This window comes from Mobula birostris, chromosome 10 (genome assembly GCF_030028105.1).
Source record: "Mobula birostris isolate sMobBir1 chromosome 10, sMobBir1.hap1, whole genome shotgun sequence".
NCBI lineage: Eukaryota > Metazoa > Chordata > Chondrichthyes > Myliobatiformes > Myliobatidae > Mobula > Mobula birostris.
This window is the reverse complement of record NC_092379.1, coordinates 143,875,863-143,896,321: the sequence shown is the minus strand read 5'-3', so window position 1 is coordinate 143,896,321 and position 20,459 is coordinate 143,875,863.

Here is a 20,459-nt window from a genome sequence, read left to right as displayed (position 1 = left end):
CTTGCCACTGGATCCAGATGGGAATTGGAAAGGGAGAGTGAAGCTGACGCTGCGCATCTCTCCCTCACTTAAATCCAAATCACGCACTAGTCTCGACACCATTATAATGGTGTCGAGATCCTCATTGACGTCAACGATGGACGAACAATCAAAAATCAAAATTCATATTGTCAGACAAGACTTGGAGTATTGTGGACAGTTTGGGGCCCCTTATCTAAGAAACAATGTGCTGAAATTGGAGAGGTATCAAAGGAGGTTCACAAAAATGATGCTAGGATTGAAGGGCTTGTCATATGAACAACAATTGAAAGCTCTAGGCCTGTACTCACTGGAATTTACGAGAACGAGGAGCAATCTCATTGAAACTTATCGATTGTTCAAAAGCCGAGATAGAGTGGATATGGAGAGAACATTTCTTATAGTGGGGAGTCTAGGACCAGAAGGCACAACCTCTGAATAGAAACCATAGAAACCATAGAAAAACTACAGCACAGAAACAGGCCTTTTGGCCCTTCTTGGCTGTGCCGAACCATTTTCTGCCTAGTCCCACTGACCTGCACACAGACCATATCACCTCCCATCTATGTATCTGTCCAATTTATTTTTGAATATTAGAAAAGAACCCACATTTACCACCTCGTCTGGCAGCTCATTCCGCACTCCCACCACTCTCTGTGTGAAGAAGCCCCCCCCCCTAATGTTCCCTTTAAACTTTTCCCCCCTCACCCTAAACACATGTCCTCTGTTTTTTTTCTCCCCTTGCCTCAGTGGGAAAAGGCTGCTTGCACTCACTCTATCTATACCCATCATAATTTTATATACCTCTATCAAATCTCCCCTCATTCTTCTACGCTCCAGGGAATAAAGTCCTAACCTATTCAACCTTTCTCTGTAACTGAGTTTCTCAAGTCCTGGCAACATCCTTGTAAACCTTCTCTGTGCTCTTTCAACCTTATTAACATCCTTCTTGTAATTTAGTGACCAAAACTGAACACAATACTCCAGATTCGGCCTCACCAATGCCTTATACAACCTCACCATAACATTCCAGCTCTTATACTCAATACTTTGATTAATAAAGGCCAATGTACCAAAAGCTCTCTTTACGATCCTATTTACCTGTGATGCAACTTTTAGGGAATTTTGTTTCTGTATTCCCAGATCCCTCTGTTCCACTGCACTCCTCAGTGCCTTACCATTTACCCTATATGTTCTACCTTGGTTCGTCCTTCCAAAGTGCAATACCTCACACTTGTCTGTATTAATCTCCATCTACCATTTTTCAGCCCATTTTTCCAGCTGGTCCAAGTCCCTCAGCAAGCTTTGAAATCCTTCTTCACTGTCCACTACACCTCCAATCTTTGTATCATCAGCAAATTTGCTGATCCAATTTACCACATTATCATCCAGATCATTGATATAGATGACAAATAACAATAGACCCAGCACTGATCCCTGTGGCACACCACTAGTCACAGGCCTCCACTCTGGGAAGCAATCCTCTACTACCACTCTTTGGTTTCTTCCATCGAGCCAATGTCTAATCCAATTTACCACCTCTTCATGTATACCTAGCGACTGAATTTTCCTAACTAACCTCCCATGCGGGACCTTATCAAAGGCCTTACTGAAGTCCATGTAGACAACATCCACTGCCTTCCCTTCATCCACTTTCCTGGTAACCTCCTCGAAAAACTCCAATAGATTGGTCAAACATGACCTACCACGCACAAAGCCATGTTGACTCTCCCTAATAAGTCCCTGTCTATCCAAATGCTTGTAGATTCTGTCTCTTAGTACTCCCTCCAATAACTTACCCACTACCAACGTCAAATTTACCGGCCTATAATTTCCTGGATTACTTTTAGATCCTTTTTTAAACAACGGAACAACATGAGCCATTCTCCAATCCTCTGGCACCTCACCCACAGGTACCGACATTTTAAATATTTCTGCCAGGGCCCCTGCAATTTCAACACTAGTCTCCTTCAAGGTCCGAGGGAACACCCTGTCAGGTCCTGAGGATTTATCCACTTTAATTTGCCTCAAGGTAGCAAGCACCTCCTCCTTTTCAATCTGTACAGTTTCCATGATCTCACTACTTGTTTCCCTTAATTCCGTAGACTTCATGCCAGTTTCCTTAGTAAATACAGATGCAAAAAAAATTTAAAATCTCCCCCATTTCTTTTAGTCCAGCACATAGCCGACCACTCTGATCTTCTAGAGGACCAATTTTATCCCTTACAATTCCTTTACTCTTAATATACCTGTAAAAGCTCTTTGGATTATCCTTCACTTTGACTGCCAAGGCAACCTCATGTCTTCTTTTAGCCCTCCTGATTTCCTTCTTAAGTATTTTCTTGCACTTTTTATACTCCTCAAGCACCTTATTTACTCCCTGTTCCCTATACATGTCATACAACTCCCTCTTCTTCTTTATCAGAGTTGCAATATCCCTTGAGAACCAAGGTTCCTTATTTCTATTCACTTTGCCTTTAATCCTGACAGGAACATACAAGCTCTGCACTCTCAAAATTTCTCCTTGAAGTCTTCCCACTTACCGATCACATCCTTGCCAGAGAACAACTTGTCCCAATCCACGCTTTTTAGATCCTTTCTCATTTCTTCAGATTTGGCCTCGTTCCAGTTTAGAACCTCAACCCTAGGACCAGATCTATCTTTATCCATGATCAAGTTGAAACTAATGGTGTTATGATCATTGGAACCAAAGTGCTCCCCTACACACACTTCCGTCACTTGTCCTAACTTATTTCCTAATAGGAGATCTAATATTGCCTCCTCTCTAGTTGGTACCTCCATATATTGATTTAGAAAACTTTCCTAAACACATTTTACAAACTCTAACCCATCTCGACCCCTAACAGTATGGGAGTCACAATCATTATGTGGAAAATTAAAATCCCCTACCACCACAACTTTATGTTTCCTGCAGTTGTCTGCTATCTCTCTGCAGATTTGCTCCTCCAATTCTCGCTGACTATTGGGTGGTCTGTAATACAACCCCACTAATGTGGCCACTAATGTTTCTCAGCTCCAGCCATAAGGACTCAGTAGACAAGCCCTCTAATCTGTCCTGCCTGAGCACTGCTGTAACATTTTCCCTGACAAGCAATGCTACTCCCCCACCTTTCATTCCTCTGCCTCGATCACATCTGAAACATCGGACCCTGGAATATTAAGCTGCCAGTCCTGCCCCTTCTGTAGCCAAGTTTCATTAATTGCTATAACGTCATAATTCCATGTGTCAATCCACACCCTCAACTCGTCTGCCTTCCCCGCAATACTCTTAGCATTGAAATATATACACCTCAGAAGATTTTTACCACCACTCACAACCTTTCTATTTGCGGCTTTGCTTGAACTTTTAACACCATTTATTTTCACCCCAGCTACACTGTCAGCTCTGGCACTCTGGTTCCCATCCCCCTGCAAATCTAGTTTAAAGCCTCCCCAATAGAACTAACAAACCTCCCTGAAAGGATATTGGTCCCCTTGTAGTTCAAGTGTAACCCGTCTCTCTTGTACAGGTCCCACCTGCCCCAGAAGAGGTCCCAATGATACTGAAATCTGAAACCCTGCCCCCTACACCAGTTCCTCAGAAATAGAAGGATGTCCATTTAGAGCAGAGGTCAGGAGAAATTTCTTTAGCCAGAGGGTGGTGAATCTATGGAATTCATTGCTGCAGATGGCTGTGGAGGTCAAGTCATTGTGGTTGATAGATTCTTGATAAGTCAGAGTGTGAGAAGTTATGGGACGAAGGCAGGAGAATGGAGTTGAGAGAGAAATGGTGAAATGGCAGAACAGACTCAACGGGCCGAATGGCTGTATTCTGCTCCAATATCTTATGTGGGAAAGGAAAGGAAAGGTATGTTGCATCACAGAATGAAAATTCATAATACACATAAGATAGACACTTCCCTCAGGCAGTAGATGCCAATAATTATTCACATACGAACTTTAAAATTTTATATGTTTGTTGATAAAAAGAAAAGAGGAATGCAGAATGTCTTCATGTTTGTTTTTGATTGATATGAGTGAATGGTTACTGAATTATGTGGAACAATTGTACTAAATATAGTGTGAGGCTCATTTGCATGGCGACAGTACTACAATAATTATATGCATTGCATTGTCCTGCTAACACAAAAAACAACAAATTTCATGACATAAGTGAGTGATGATAAACGTAATTCTGATATGGGTCTCTATTGTGGAGTGAGAGTGGGAAGGGGGTAGGGAGAGGGGAATCATGGTTGGAAAAGGGGAAGGTAGAGGCGAGGGAGCAAAAAGCACCAGAGAGACATTCTGTAATGATCAATATACCAATTGTTTGGAATCAAATGGCCTTGCCTGGTATCTCAGGGCTGGGTGTGTCTGTATCCGCACCACCCCCCACCCCTGGCACTCCTCTGTCACCTGCCCCACACTCCTCCAATGGTGTTCTAATTTTACCATTCCCAACATCCTTTACTCATGCCAGATTTACAAGCTCACCCTCGGCTGCATGTTTACCAATACAGTACTGTCCATTTATCAGTTTGGTGTTTGGAGTACTTTAGAACGAAATCGCCACCATGGTCGCATAGTAGTTAGCATGGCTTGGGACATCAGAGTTTGGAGTTCATTCCCAGCGTCCTCTGTAAGGAGATTGTGCGTCCTCCCTGTTGAATGCCTGGGCTTCCTCCAGGTGCTCCAATTTCCTCCCACAGTCCAAAGAGGAACCAGTTAGTAGGCTAACAGGTCATTGTAAACTGACCCGTGAATAGGCTCGGGTCAAATCAGGGAGTGTGGCTTTTCGGGCCTATTCTGCTCTGTATCTCTAAACAAACAAAATAAGATAAAAGGTGGCCATTTACCTCATGTAGATCATCATCGGGATGGACAGTAATTACAAATTGACAACTCTTTCTGAACAAGCTCTGCTGATGAATTTCAATAATGACTCTTGCCCCAAGGAAATCTGTGCTAACTAAATAACATGCCACATCAAGATTAATGTCTTTTGTCTTCATCTCTCAAGAAATAAGGTGCCATAATTCACAGGAGATAGTTGACAGTGAATTATGAACTCCTACCAGTGATCTAAGTGAAACATATCATGTATCCAAACTGGGGCAAAGTTCCAGAAGTCTACTTTTACAAGCGTCATGAAAACACCATATAAACAATTGGAGCAGGAGGAGCGTGTATGGTTCCTCGAGCCTGCTCTGTCTATCAACTTGATCATGATTGAACCATCTCTTCGCTCCCTCGGCCCACCCCATCTTCCCATCAGAACAAGCATGGAGTTCCTCTTGTCCTCACCGAATACACCATGGGCCTTCGCATCCAACACATCATTCTAAAGTTGAAAGTAAAATTTATTATCAGGCTACATGCATGTCACCACATACAACCCTGAGATTTTTTTCTTGCAGGCATACTTAGCAAATCTACGGGGTAATAACTATATACATGATCTGTAAACTCTAAACATCAGGAGCTGAAAACTGTAAACAACCTGTGCAAATGCAGATAATAAGTAAATAGCAATAAATAACAAGCATGAAATAACAAGATGAGTCCTTAAATGAGTGTAGTTATCCCCTTTTGTTCAAGAGTCTAATGGTTGAGGGGTAGTAATTGTTCTTGAACCTGGTGGTGTGAGGCCTGAGACTTTTCTAACTTCTACCTGATGGCAATGGCGAGAAAGAGAATATATCCTAGGTGGTGATGATCTTTGATGATGGATGCTGCTTTTCCACAGCAATATTTTATGTAGATATGCTCAATGGTTGGGCTGGTTTTACCTGTGGCATACTAGACCGAATCCACTACATTTTGTAGGATTTTCTACTCAAAGGTGTTGGTGTTCCTATACCAGGCCATATTGCAGTCAGTCAGCACACTTTCTACCGCAGATCTATAGAAGTTTGCCCAAGGTTTTTGATGACATCCAAATCTCTGCAGACTCCTGAGGAAGTAAAGGTGCTGTCTTTAAAAGTGCTTCTTTGCAATTACATTTATATGATGGGTCCAGGACAAGTCCTCTGAGATAGAGACACCCAGGAATTTAAGGTTGCTGACCCTCTCCACCTCTGATAATCCGATGATTACTGGCTCATGGACCTCTGATTTCCTTCTTCTGAAGTCTACAATAAATTTCTTGGTCTTATTGAAGTTGAGTGAGAGGTTGTTGTTATTACACCACTCAGACAAACCTTCAATCTCCCTTCTGTGTGCTGATTCATCACCACCTTTGATATAGCCCAGAACAGTAGTATCGTCAGCAATCTTGGAGCTGTGCTTAGTCGCAGAGTCTGTACTCCGCAACTTCCACCATCTTCAATGGGATCCTACCACCAAGCACATCTTTACCTCCACCTCACTCTCTGCTTTCCACGTGGATTGCTCCCTCCATGATTCCCTTGTCCATTCAACCCTCCCCACTAATCTCCCACCTGGCATGTATCACTGCAAGCAACTGAAGTGCTACACCTGCCCTTTCACCTCCTCGCTTACCTCCGTTCAGGGCTTGAAACAGTCCTTCCAGGTGAGGCAGCACTTCACCTGTGATTCTGTTGGGGTTATCTACTGTATCCAGTACTCCCAATGTGGCCTGATCTACACTGGTGAGACCCAACGAAAACAGGGGGACAGCTTTGTAAAGCACCTCCACTCCAACTGGTGGCCAACCGTTTTAAATCCTATGCCTATTCCCATTCTGACATGTCAATCCATGGCCTCTTCTTCTGACACAATGAAGCTACCCTCAGAGTACAGAAACAGCACCTCATATTCTGTTTTGTTAAACTTCAACCTGATGGCATAGACATCAATTTCTCTAATTTCTGGTAATTTCTCTCTTTTTCCATGCCCCTTTCTGGTTCCCTCTTGCAAATCCTCTTCTAATTGCTCGTCACCTCCTTCTGGGTGCCCTTCCTCCTTCCCTTCTTTCCATGGTCAATTGTCTTCTACAATTGGATTCCTTCTTCTTCAGCCCTTTACCTCTTCCATCCATCACCTCCCAGCTTCTTAGTCCATATTCCTCTCCCACCAATGCATCTTCCCCCTTACCTGGTCTTACCTATCACCTGGTCAGCTGGTCCAACTTCTCCTCACCCCAGCTCCTTACTCCGGATTCTGCCTCTGTCCTTTTCAATCCTGATGAAGGGTCTCGGCCATAAATGTCCACTGGTCATCCCCCTCCATAGATGCTGCCTGATCTGCCGAGTTCCTCCAGCAATTTGTCTGTATTCCTCTGGATTTTCAGCATCTGCAGAATCTCTTGTGTTTATGAGGAGAAGAGTTTAATTTGCATCTCAGTATCTGTAGCATTTAGATGAAACTAAATAAATAAATCCAGTATATAATGTCGGGAATGGTAAACATAATTTTACTGGGTTATTGTCAACCCTGGTCATGAATGACCTTCAGGGAAGAGGCTTTCCAGGAAGGGTCTCGAACTGCCCAGTACATCACCAGCACCAGCCTACCTGCTATCGAGGACATATATATACGGAAAGGTCACAGTAACATCATGAAGGGTGCCACCCCCCCCCCCCCGCTCATGGGCTGTTTGGGGGGAGGCTATATAGCATCCACACCAGGTGCATCACACTCAAAAAACAATTACTTTCCCCAAGCAGTAAGACTGAACAACACCTGCACCTACTAACCCACCCTCCACCACTACTTTATCATGTCCTGTCAGAGTCATCTTATGTACAGACTCTCCTGTGCTAGGGTCACCTTAGGGACATACAATCAACCTCTGTATATAAGTGAAACCCCCGGTTTCCTTGGCAGCATAAATCTAGGGAAGACACGCTCCAGTCCCAGCAAACTTGTGAGATTGAGACGCTCTCCCACCCCTTTGTGTGGATGCTGTGTAATTTGGTACCCTGTTACAACACAGTACCACAAAATGATAGACAGTACACTCCATACGATTAAAGGTATTACATTTATGAATCTTAACTTACTGTAACTAAAGGGTTAGTAGAGAAAAACAAAAAGAAAAGGGCCCATTTTAATTAAACAGACAAATGTGCACAAGTTGGAGATCAGTGTTTTGCCATATTCACTGATCCTCAATCAATCTCGTCGCCGGCTTCATCGAATCACGGTCCCACTTCGGGTCGAATCTTATGACCTGTTCTATCCAGGGTCTTGTCATTTCATCTCCTGCCGAACAAAAGTCCCAAGCCCAACCTTAGTGTCACTCACTAGAAAAACCACCTCTCAATTCTACCATCCGAATTGGATGGCACACATTCTTCATCATCCCTTATCTTCAAGTATAACCCAAACAGGCCAAAACCAGAACAGACTGCTCCTACAGAACTGCTAAATGAAATACATACAACATAACAGTAAAATTATGAACCAGGGCACAGCATTAGCTATCTTCTGTATTTATATTTTTTATTATTATTGTGTTCTTTATCTTATTGCACTGCATCGGATTGGATTAACAATTATTTCTAAGGGCTTTAGGCCGAAATGTTGACTGTACTCTTTTCCATAGATGCTGCCTGGCCTGCTGAGTTCCTCCAGCATTTTGTGTGTGTTGTTTGGATCTCAAGCATCTGCAGAATTTCTCTTGTTTATTTTTTCATTCTCCTTTAGATTTGTGTACTGTAAATGTTATTAAACAATTTTGAATCTTGAAGTAACGTAAAATGTTGTCTGAGTTCTTCCAGAATTTTGTGTGTTAATCTGCTTCCCTTCCCTGGCCTGCCATTCCTTGCTCTCCAATTAGCTACATGTGGCACAAGACAAAGAGGCAGGAAGTTATTGCTTTGGAAATTTTCTAACTTTCAGTATGAAAGCATTTGAGCAGTTGATAAACCCTTGGTTGGTCTGTAACACACACTGCTCCACCCAGTGGCACCCTACAATGGTGAGCACTGTGGACAACTCTCTCAGTGGATAGAAGGTCACGAGTAAATCCTACACCGGTGTCTTGCTTACTTTTCCACGGGAGACATTTCCCAGGTTGGACGCCATAAAAGTGCTTTCAGATCGGTACATTTCAAACATGATAAACAGAATTAACAGAGACTTAAATTAGCAGAAATTATATATAACATGGTTCTTTAATGTTGTTATAGTGGGGGGGGGGGGAGTAGTGGGGATGAATTCATATTACATTTTAAATGCTCCCAATGGTGTACGTCTCAAATAGCCTCTGACAACCAAGTCCTGTTCCTATCCTTAACATGCGCTTTAGCTACTAAGCCCAACAATACCATTCCAACTGACAGGAGAATGGCAAAAGGCACTACTGGTATCTTAGAACCAGTCACTTCGGGCAGATGGGGATCGTCAGCTATGGTGGGCAGCTTATCTAGGAGAAGGAAAATTCCAATCTCAAAACTCTGCTGCCTTGCAGCTATACCCACTCACAGCAAAGGTTTTGGGATTAAACCACAAGGAAAAATCCAGATTTGGAGTCCCAAAAGCAGTCTGACATTGAGTTCAACATTGACTGGCAATACCTGTGATGTTGGGAGTGCCAAATTGTATTGGTCTTTGTTGTTACTTTGGATTCATCAGCGATGAGGAGAAGGGAAGCTTGCTGCATTGGCAACAGTTTGCTTTGCATATACTACTGCCCGGCTTGAGTATACTATACGTACACAGCTAGTACACAATACCTATGGCCAGCCCTGAAAAGTGGAGGGCCTCTCCTTCTGTACATCACACAAGACAAACTAAACTGAACTCAGTAACATTACTACAAGTTGAGAGAAAAATACAGATGGAGATCATGTTAGGTATTTTTCAGGTAGTGTTAGAGATTTCAGGTAGTTCTAGTGATTAGAGGTGGAGTTAGGGAGAGGAAGTGGTGTTAGGGATTAGAGGCGGTATTAGGCACTGGAGACGTGTTAGTTGGGTGTGGTGCTTGGGATTTGAGGTAGTTTTAGGGATTGGAGATAGTGTTAAGGATTGCAACTGGTTTTGGGTTTGGAGGTGGTATTAGGAATTTGAGGTGTTAGGGATTAGAAGTGAATTAGTTGGAGGCGGTATTAGAGATTGGACTTGGCATTAGGAATCGGAGGTGACATTAGAGAATGGCGGTAGTTATGGGATAGGTGGCAGTGTTAGGGATTCGAAGTAGTGTTAGGGGTTGGAGGTAGTGTTATGGATTGGAGATAGTGTTAGGGATTAGAGGTGGTGTTGGGGATTGGTGGTGTGTTAGGGATTAGAGATGGTGTTGGGGATTAGAGGTGGTGAGTTAGGGATAGGAGGTGGTGTTAGGGAATGGAGGTGAGTTAGGGAAACCAGGTGGTGTTAGGGATTGGAGGTGAGTTAGGGATAGGAGGTGAGTTAGGGATTGGAGGTGAGTTAGGGATAGGAGGTGGTGTTAGGGATTGGAGGTGGTATTAGGGATGGGAGGTGAGTTAGGGATAAGAGGTGGTGCTGGGGATTGGAGGTGGTGTTAGGGATGGGAAGTGGTGTTAGGGATGGGAAGTGGTGTTAGGGATGGGAGATGGTATTAGGGATGGGGGGTGGAGTTAGGGATAGGGGGTGGTGTTCTGGATAGGAGGTGGTGTTAGGAATTGGAGGTAGTATTAGGGATTGGAGATGTTGTTAGGGACTGGAGGTAGTGTTAGAGACTGGAGGTAGTGTTAGAGTCTGGAGGTAGTGTTAGAGACTGGAGGTAGTTTTAGGGACTAGAGGTAGTGTTAGAGACTGGAGGTAGCGTTAGAGACTGGAGGTAGTTTTAGGGACTGGAGGTAGTGTTAGAGTCTGGAGGTAGTATTAGGGATTGGAGGTAGTGTTAGAGACTGGAGGTAGTGTTAGAGACTGGAGGTAGTTTTAGGGACTGGAGGTAGTGTTAGAGACTGGAGGTAGTGTTAGGGACTGGAGGTAGTGTTAGAGACTGGAGGTAGTGTTAGAGTCTGGAGGTAGTGTTAGAGACTGGAGGTAGTATTAGGGACTGGAGGTAGTGTTAGAGACTGGAGATAGTGTTAGAGACTGGAGGTAGTGTTAGGGACTGGAGGTAGTGTTAGAGACTGGAGGTAGTATTAGGGACTGGAGGTAGTGTTAGAGACTGGAGGTAGTGTTAGAGACTGGAGGTAGTGTTAGGGACTGGAGGTAGTGTTAGAGACTGGAGGTAGTTTTAGGAACTGGAGGTAGTGTTAGAGACTGGAGGTAGTGTTAGGGATTGGAGGTAGTGTTAGAGACTGGAGGTAGTGTTAGAGACTGGAGGTAGTGTTAGAGACTGGAGGTAGTATTAGGGACTGGAGGTAGTGTTAGAGACTGGAGGTAGTGTTAGAGACTGGAGGTAGTGTTAGGGACTGGAGGTAGTGTTAGAGACTGGAGGTAGTGTTAGAGACTGGAGGTAGTGTTAGAGTCTGGAGGTAGTGTTAGAGACTGGAGGTAGTGTTAGAGACTGGAGGTGGTATTAGGGACTGGAGGTAGTGTTAGAGACTGGAGGTAGTGTTAGAGTCTGGAGGTAGTGTTAGAGACTGGAGGTAGTGTTAGAGTCTGGAGGTAGTGTTAGAGACTGGAGGTAGTGTTAGGGACTGGAGGTAGTGTTAGAGACTGGAGGTAGTGTTAGGGACTGGAGGTAGTGTTAGAGTCTGGAGGTAGTGTTAGGGATTGGAGGTAGTGTTAGGGACTGGAGGTAGTGTTAGAGACTGGAGGTAGTGTTAGAGACTGGAGGTAGTGTTAGGGACTGGAGGTAGTGTTAGAGTCTGGAGGTAGTGTTAGGGACTGGAGGTAGTGTTAGAGACTGGAGGTAGTGCTAGAGACTGGAGGTAGTATTAGGGATTGGAGGTAGTGTTAGGGATTGGATATGTTGTTAAGGATTGGAGTAAATTTCAGAGATTGTTCGTTGGAGATAATGTCAGTGACTGGAGGCTATGTTAAGAATTGGAGTTGGTGTTAGAGATTGGAGGTGGTGTTTGGGATTGGATGTGGTGTTAGGAATTGGAGGTGATGTTAGGTTTTGGAGGTGGTGTAAGGGATTGGAGGTGGTGTAAGGGATTGGAAGTGTGTTAGGGATTGGATGTGGTATTAGGGATTGGAAATGAGTTAGTTGCTGATGGTGTTAGAGACTGCAGTTGGTGTTAGGAATTGGTGGTGTTAGGGATTGCAGTTTGTTTTAGGGATTGAGAGGTGTGGGTCGATGGGAGTGTTTAGGGTTGGAGGTGTGTTAATTGAAGGTAGTGTTTGGGATTGGATGTAAAGGATTGGAAGTGGTGTTAAGGATTGGAGGAGGTTTCAGGGATTTATAGTCATGTTAAGGATTGGAGGATTGTTAGGTGGAGGCAGTGATAGTGATTGGAGGCTGTATTAGGAATTTGAGTTAGTGTTAGGGATTGAGGGGTGTGAGTCAGAGGGAGTGTTTAGGATTGGAGGTAGTGTTCGGGACTAGTGGTTGCATTAAGGATTGGAGGATTATTAGTTGGAGGTAGTGTTTGGAATTGGAGTTGGTATTATGGATTGGAGGTGTGATAGTCAGGAGCTGTCTGGGATTTGAGGTGTGTTAATCAGAGGTGATGATTGGGATTGTAGGTATATTAGGGATTAGAGTTAGTGTTGAGGATTGGTGGTGATGTTAGGGATTGAAGGTGAGTTAGTTGGAGGCTGTGTTAGTGATTGGAGTCGGTATTAGGGATTGGAGGTGTGTTTGGGGTTGATGGTAGTTTTAGGAATTGGAGTTGGTGTTAGAGATCGGAGGTGTGTTTGTTGGGGGTGGTATTTGGGATTGGATGTGGTAGGGATTGGAGGTTCTGCTAGGGATTTGGAGGTGGTGTTGTGGATTGGAGGGGTGTTAGGTATTGGAGACATGTTAGTTGGATGTGGTGTTTGGAATCTGATGTAATGTTAGTGATTGGAGGTGTTGTTAGGGATTGTAGGTCAGTTAATTGGAGATGGTGTTAGAGATTGCAGTTGGTGTTAGGAATTGGAGGTGGTGTTAGAGAACGGAGGCAATGTCAGGGATTGGAAGTAGTGCTAGGGACTGGAGGGTTGTTTGTTCAAGGTGTTGTTAGTGATTGCAAGCTGTGTTAGAGATTGGAGACATGTTATTTAGATGTGGGGTTTGGGATTTGATGTAGTGTTAGGAATTAGAAGTTTGTTTTTTGGAGGTGATGTTAGGGTTTAGAGGTAGTGTTAGGGGTTGCATTAAGGATTGGAGGATTGTTAGTTGGAGTTAGTGTTAGGAATTGTAGTTGGTGTTAGGGTTTGGAGGTGTGTTAGTCAAAGGTGCTGTCTGGGATTTGAGGTTTGTTAATCGAAGGTGGTGTTAGGGAATGCAGGTGTGTTAGGTATTAGAGTTGGTGTTGGGGATTCGAGATGGTGATAAGGATAGGAGAAGGTTTGAGGGATTGGGGTAGTGTTAGGGATTGGAAGATTTTTATCTGGAGGTGGTGTTTGTGTTTGTAGGCTTTGTCAGGATTGGGAGTTGGTGTTAGAGATTGATGGTGGTGTTAGAGATTGGAGGCAGTGTTAGGGATTGGAGGATATATTATGGATTGGAAGTGGTGTTAGGGGTTGGAGGATATATTATGGATTGGAAGTGGAGTTAGGGGTTGGAGGATATATTATGGATTGGAAGTGGTGTAAGGGGTTGGAGGTGATGTTAGGATTTGGATGTGCAGTTAGGGATTGGAGGTAGTGTTATGGATTGGAGATCACGTTGGGGGTTGGAGGTGGTGTTGGGGGTTAGAGGTGGTGTTGGAGATTGGAGGTAGTGTTGGTTGGATGGTGTTTAGGATTTGACATAATATTAGGGATTGGAAATTTGTTAGTTGGAGATAGTGTTAGTGATTGGAAGCTGTGTTAGGAATTGATGCTAGTGTTAGCATTTGGAGGTGCTTTTGTCAGATGTGGTGTTTGAATTGAATTGAATTGACTTTATTATTTACATCCTTCATGTACACGAGGAGCAAAAATCTTTAACATTATGCTTCCATCTAAGTGTGCAATATGCAATTATAGTAATTTAAAATAAATATTATGTACAACAGGATAGTCAATATAATATAGAAATACAGTTGCATCAGCATGAATTAATCAGTCTGATAGCCTGGTGGAAGAAGTTGTCCAGGAGCCTGCTGGTCCTGGTTTTTATGCTGTGGTACCCTTTCCCAGATGGTAGCAGCAGCTGGAGCAGTTTGTGGTTGGGGTGACTTGGATCCCCAATGATTCTTTAGGCCCTTTTTACACACCTGTCTTTATAAATGTCCTGAATAGTGGGAAGTTCACATCTACAGATGCACTGGGCTGTCCACACCACTCTCTACAGAATCCTACAATTGAGGGAAATAGGCAGTGATGCAGCCAGTCAGGATGCTTTCAGTTGTGCCCCTGTAGAATGTCCTTATGATTTGGGGGCCCATACCAAACTTCTTCAACCATCTGAGTTGAAAGAGACACTGTTGTGCCTTTTTCACCACACATCTTGTATGTACAGACCATGTGAGATCCTTGGTGATGTTTATGCTGCGGAATTTAAAGCTGTTTGCCCTCTCAACCCCAGATCCATTGATGTCAATATGGATTAGCCTGTCTCCATTCCTCTTGTAGTCCATAACCAGCTCCTTTGTTTCTGTGACGTTGAGGGAGAGGTTGTTTTCTTGTCACCACTCTGTGTCAGGGTGATGACTTCTTCTCTGTAGGCTTCCTCATTATTATTTGAGATTAGGCCAATCAGTGTAGTGTCATCGGCAAATTTAATTAGCAGGTTGGAGCTGTGGATGGCGACACAGTCATGAGTATACAAAGAGTAAAGGAGGGGGCTTAGTACACAGCCTTGAGGGGCAACTGTGTTGTGGATCAGAGGGGCAGAGGTGAGGGAGCCCACTTTTACCAGCTGCCAGCAATCTGACAGGAAGTACAGGATCCAGCTACACAAGACAAGACAGGGTCAAGGCTCAGTTCTCTGAGCTTCTTGTTGAGCCTGGAGGGAATTATGGTATTGAATGCTGAACTGTAATCCAAGAACAGCATTCTCACATCAGCATGCCTCTTCTCCAGGTGTGTAAGGACAGTGTATAGAGCCATGGCTATTGTGTCATCTGTTGATCAGTTGTGTCAGTAGGTGAATTGTAGGATTGGATGTTGTGTTAGGCATTCGAGGTGGTGTTGGGGATTGGAGTTGGTGTGAGGGATTGGATATGTGTTTGGAATTGGAGGTGGAGTTTTGGTGATTGGAGGTGGTATTAAGGATTGGAGGTAGTGATAGGGATTGGAGGTGTTAGTGATTGGAGTTGGAGTTGGAGATTGTTATGGATGTTAGAGATTGGAGGTGTGTTTGTCAGAGGTGGTATTTAGGATTGGATGTGCCATTAGGGATTGGAAGTGGTGTTGGGGATTGGAGGATTGTTTGTTCGAGATAGTGTTAGTGATTGGCAGCTGAGTTAAGGATTGATGTTGGTGTTAAGGATTGGAGGTGAGTTAGTGAGTTAGTTGGAGGTGGTGTTAGGTATTGGAGGCATGTTATTTGGATGCGATTTTGGGATTTGACTTAGTGCTATAGATTGGAAGTCTGCTAGCTGGAGGTAGTGTTGGGGACTGGAAGTCGTATTAGGGTTAGGAGATCATGTTAGGGATTGGAGGTTTGAGATTTGGAGGTACTGAGATGGATTGCAGGTAGTTTTAGGGATTTAAGGAAGTCTTAGGCATTGGAGATGGAGTTAGAGATTGGAGGTAGCAATAAGGATTGGAGGTAGTGTTTGGGATTCTGGATAGTTTTATGAATTGGGAGTTCGTTAGTTGGAAGTAGTGCTAAGGATTGGAGGTAATGTTAGTGATTGGAGGTTGCGCTAGGAATTGGTGTTGCTGTTAGGGATTGGAGATTGTGTTAGTGATTGGAGGTGTGTAGGGATTGGAGGTGCTGATAAGGATTGAAGATGTTGTTAGGGACTGGAAGTATGTTGTATCTTTGAGTTAGTGTTTGGGATTAGATGTGTGTGAGGGACTGGAGGTGTGTTATGTGTGACACTCGCTTTTCCTAGCGGCTTAATAGAGGGGGTGATAACCCCCCCTGCCCGGCCAAAATCAAAAAATCTCGTTTGGGTAAATGCTAAGTGATATGTCCCCTGTTACAAATCAGTACCCCAAAATAACGAACAGTACACAACATGTGATGAAACGATTAAGCTTTGTAACTCTTACTTTGACGACAGGGTTAGTAGAGAAACAAATTATAAAAGAAAAAGGGCCCAAATCTTAATAAACAGTCTATGCACACGAAGTTGGGACTCACACAGTTCAGTAGTTCTTCTTCCACCATTGATCTCCTCTGAGCGCCGCCGACCTTCGGACCCCCGTTCCGAGTCCACCCCGTCTGGCAGTCTACCAAATTTCTCCATCTGCGCCTTCTCTCTTCATCTCTCTCTCCCTTTCCCAAAAACCCGCGAAAACAACTGCTTCCAGGATCACACGACAGGGCAACAAAATCCTGATTGGCTAACGTGCATCAACAGTCCAGTTATCTCTGGCCATAACCCAAACATTGCTGCTACAGAGAAACCATTACTTCAGCAGTGAACATTACAAATGAACGTTACATAGCAGTGAACCCTTACAGCGTGTTACATATGTATTGGAGGTGGTGTTTGGTATTGGATGTGTGTAGGGACTGGTGGTAGTGCTTGTGATCGATTGTGTTTTAGATGGAACTGACATTTGCGTTTGGATGCAGTTTTAGAGATTGGAGAAAAACTTAGGGATTGGAGGTTGTGTCGGGGTTTGAAGGTGCTGTTAGGGATGGAGGTACTGTTAGGGATTGAAGGTTCAATAATTTAGGGTACTGTTGAGGATTGGAGGTAGTTTTAGGAATTGAAGGGAGTGTTAGGCATTGGAGGTGGAGTTAGGGATTTGAGGTAGTGTTTGGGATTGTAGGTAGTTTTTGAATTGGAGGTTTGTTAATTAGAGATAGTGTTAGGAATTGCAAGTAGTGTTAGGAATTGGGGGTGGTGTTAGTGATTAGTGGTTCTGTTAATCAGAGGTAGTGTTTTGATCATAGGTAGTGTTAGTGATTGGGTGTAGTGTTCGTGTTTGGTGGTGTGCTAGGGATTGGAAGTGTTTCTAGGGATTAGAGGTGATTTTAGAGACTGGAGGTAGTGTTTGGGATTTTATGTAGTTCTATGAATTGGAGGTTTGTTAGAGATAATGTTAGGGATTTGAATTAGCGTTAGGGATTGGAGGCCGTATTAATCAGAGGTAGTGTTGTGATTAGAGGTAGTGTTAGTGGTGTTAGTGAATGGAAGTATGTTAGGGTTTGGAAGTGTTACGAATGATTGGAGGTGGTGTTTGGGATTGGAGGTGATGTTCAGGATTGGAGGTGTTGTTCAGCATTGGAGGCTTGTTAGGGATTGGAGGTGGAGTTAGGGTTTGCAGGTAGAGTTAGGGATTGAAAGTGGTGTTAGGGATTGAAGGTGAGTTAGTTGGAGTTGATGTTAGGGATTGGAGGTGGTGTTAGGGATTGGTTGTTGTGTTAATGAGAGGTAGTGTTGGGGAATAGAAGTAGTGTTGTGGATTGGGCCTGGTGTTAGTGATTGGAAGTGTTTTAGGGACTGGAGGTGGTGTTATGGATTGGAGTTAGTGTTAGGAATTGGTGGTAGTGTTAGGGATTAGACATAGTTTCAGGGATTGGAGCTGTGTTACTCGGAGGTGATGTAACGGATTGGAGATCAGCTGATCAGTGATAATGTTGGGGATTAGTGGTAGTGTTTGAGATTGGATGAGATGATTGGGATTGGGGGTGGTGTTTGGGATTGGAGGTTGGAGGTTGTGTTAGGTATTGGGGTTCATGTTAGGAATAGGAGGTCATGCTCAGTATTGGTGACAGTGACCTTAGCATTCAGTCCCTTCTGTACATAATAATGTGTCAAGTGAGAGTAGGTTCATGGTGTTCTGCTGCCAGTCCACTTCATGATTTGACGTGTTAAACATTCAGAGATGCTTTTCTGCACACCACAGTTGTCATCGTCATCGTCATCAGGTGCCATGCCCAGTTTGAGCTTTGACTGCCATGGCCCACACACTCCTGTTTTGGGTCAAGTGGATCAATTCATCGGTATTCATTTCCAGTTCTCTGGCTGCTGTCTCCATCATCATTTGTCTTTGTCTTCCTCTTGCTTTCTTCCCTTCAGTCTTTCCCATAATTACCGCGCATTCTAACTCCTCTTTCCTAATCACATGTCCAATGAAGTTACATTGCCTTTTCATGATCTCACACATTATTTCTCTTTTTGTGTTTGCTCTGTTCATGACATCCTTGTTAGATATTCGTTTTGTCCATGATATTCTTTGCATCCTCCTCAAAAACCACATCTCTGCTGCTACAATTCATTTCCTCATGTTACTAGATATTGTCCAACATTCTGAGCCACATAACATAACTGGATAAAAGTAACATTTCAGTACTCTGAGACAGGTTGTCGTGCCTAGTTCAGTATTGGTCAGTATACTCTTCATTCTCGTAAAGGTGTCTTTTGCCATCCCTATCCTTCTTTTGATGTCCAAGTCGCACCTGCCATCTGATGTCACCCAGCTTCCTAAGTAGCAAAAGTTACTTGTTTTATGTCTTCCCCGTTTATTCTGAGCCTGCAGATAGGATTCTCCTTCTTTTTGGATATCACCATACATTCTGTCTTTTTGCAGTTGATAGATAGACCCATTTTTGCACTTTCTTCAACAATTATATCAATTAAGTTTTGTAGTTCTTCCTCTGTACTTGCAATTAACACAGTGTCATCTGCATATCTGAAATTATTGATGTTTTGACCGCCAACTTTGATTCCCAAGATGTCTCTTATTTTTTGTAATATTGTTTCACTGTACATATTAAACAAATCAGGGGAGAAAACACACCCTGGTCTAACGCCTCTCTTGATTTTCGTAAACTGACTCACTTCTCCATCTATTCTTACAGTGGCAGTTTGTTCCCAGTACAGATTTCTGATGAGGCAGAGGTCTTTCAAATCTAGATCTAGAGTTTTCTGTAATATTTCAAATAACTTATTGTGCTTCACTTTATCAAATGCTTTTGTGTAGTCGATAAAACAAACAAACAAATCTTTTTGCACTTGAATAGCTCATTCTGATAGTATCCTTAACATCAATATTGTGTTTCTTGTACCTTTGTCTTTCACAAAACCACGTTGTTCTTTGCCTATTTCAGCTTGTATCTTACTTTTAGCTCTTGTCATCAAAATTCTTAGAAGTATCTTGGTAATAAGACTCATTAAGATTATGGTCCTATGTAATTCACATTCTATTGCTCCAGGTTTCTTAGGAAGAGTGATAAATATTTATTTTTTAATCTCTTCTAGTATTATTCCAGTCTCATAAATGTCATTGATTAAATCAGTAAATTTTTCAATTCCATAATCTTTAAGGGCGATAATGAGCACAGTTGTACTGCATCTTTATCTGATTTCCTGTTGCCTTTCTGACAGGCAGAATCAGTTCGGCTATTCTGCTTTAACCTCTCTCATTAACAAGCCATTTTCGCCCATGAAACTGCCACTCGCAGGAATTCTTTTTATTTTTGCAGCATTGCCTGTAAACTCTCGAGTTTGTTGTCAATGATAATCCCAGGAGATCAGCAGTTTCTGAGATACTCAAACCAATCCATCTGGCACCAACAATCATTCCATGGTCAAATTCACTTAGACTGAATTTTTTCCACATTCTGATGTTTATTGTGAACAACAACTGAACCTCTTGACCATGTCTGCATTGAGTTGCTGCCGCATGATTGGCTGGTTAGATATTTGCTTTAACAAGCAGGTGTGCAGATGTACCTAATAAAGTGGCCTCATGGTAGTGGTAGTGTTGCCAATCAATTAAACCCTGAGAGTGGTTAGGTTAAGTTGGGTTTAAATATCCAACTCATTACAAAGTTCCTTCTTTGACAGCCTGACATTGAAGTACCAGGAAGCATGAGACATGAACTTAGCAAAGGAAACAGGATACTGTTCAGTAATTGCACTGTGTGAAACTAGACCTCATCTCGCCAGCTGTGAGATCATTGCACAAGTCCCAAAGGGGGAGCTGCTGAAGAGAAAATAGCTGGGAATTAAAACACTCAATTAAAAGTAACAGTGTGATGGAGAAACACAAAAAAAATAGAACATAGAACAGTACAGCGCTGGTACAGGCCCTTCGGCCGGCAATGTGTTGCTGAACCAATTAAATTAGTAATCAAATACTAACTAATCTCTTCTGCCTACACAATGTCCTTATCCTTCCATGTTTTTGCCTCTACTCCACCCCAGGCAGCACATTCTGGACGTCCATCACTTTCTATGTAAAAACTTGCCCCTCACATCTCCTGTGAAATTACCCCACTCACCTTAAATGCCTGCCCTCTGATTTTAGGCATTACAATCTTTGGAAAAAAACCAAGACCCTTCATCAGTAGTCTGATAACAGCAGGATAGAGGCTGTCCTTGACCTTGGCAGTACATGCCTTCAGGTTCAGTATC